Source organism: Chlorella variabilis (assembly GCF_000147415.1).
Source record: "Chlorella variabilis unplaced genomic scaffold CHLNCscaffold_17, whole genome shotgun sequence".
NCBI lineage: Eukaryota > Viridiplantae > Chlorophyta > Trebouxiophyceae > Chlorellales > Chlorellaceae > Chlorella > Chlorella variabilis.
In genome coordinates, this window is record NW_005435071.1 from 691,289 (window position 1) to 692,190 (window position 902).

Genomic DNA, 902 nt, shown 5'->3' on the forward strand with positions numbered 1-902 from the left:
CCCCCCCTCCCCACCACCACCACTACACACACGCCCCCGCCTCACAATTGTCTGGCATATCTGATCCATCCAGGATGGCGGCAACGGCCATGGAGGCGGCATGGCCGACCCCCAGGTTGTGCCCAAACTGCATCGGCAGGTTGCAGTGTGAGCACAGTGTGGGTCCCAGGTGGAAGGCAGGGACAGGTGGCAGCACTGCCCGCTGGCATGGCGGCTGCCTCGGCTGGCTGGCGGTGGCGTGGCGGGCGGCACGGAACCGGCGGGTGCGACGCATTCCCACACCACACCCACCACGGGGGCGCCCCAACAAACCACGCATGCGCACCTCATGCATGTGAGTGGACACCGGGATGCCGTCCTCCACACTGAACCAAGCCTGGTCGCCGCCTGCAGAGCTACACACACACACACTGTGTGGCACACACACACAAAAAACACAGCAGTTGGCCACCCCTGAAGCGCGCATGCCTCCCAGCACTCCCCTCGCTCAGGAAGGCTGGCAGGCACCCGCGCGCCTGACTCTGGCGGCAGCCTGAGGCGAGGCAGACCCCGCACCTCCGCTCCGCCGCCTCGGCAGCTGCTGCCATGCCCTGGGCAGCCCGCCCTACCCACCCCCCGCACGCACGCGCACTCACCCACTGCCGCGCGGCCGTGTATGACGCCTGGGCATGCTGGCGTGGGGTTGGGCAGGCCCATGTAGGGCAGCTCGAAGGAGCGGATGTCAAAGGCTTGAGGGGTCCAGGCCTTGGGCGGCTGCGCCTGCCAGCATGGAGTCCATCCAGGCGAACTGGGTGGAGTAGAGGCAGCTGCGGGGGAGGGTTGCGGGCGGGAGGAGTGGATGGTGTGTGAGGCTGTGTTGGGAGGGTGGTGGCGGTGGTGGCGGCGGTGGCGATGGTGGCGGC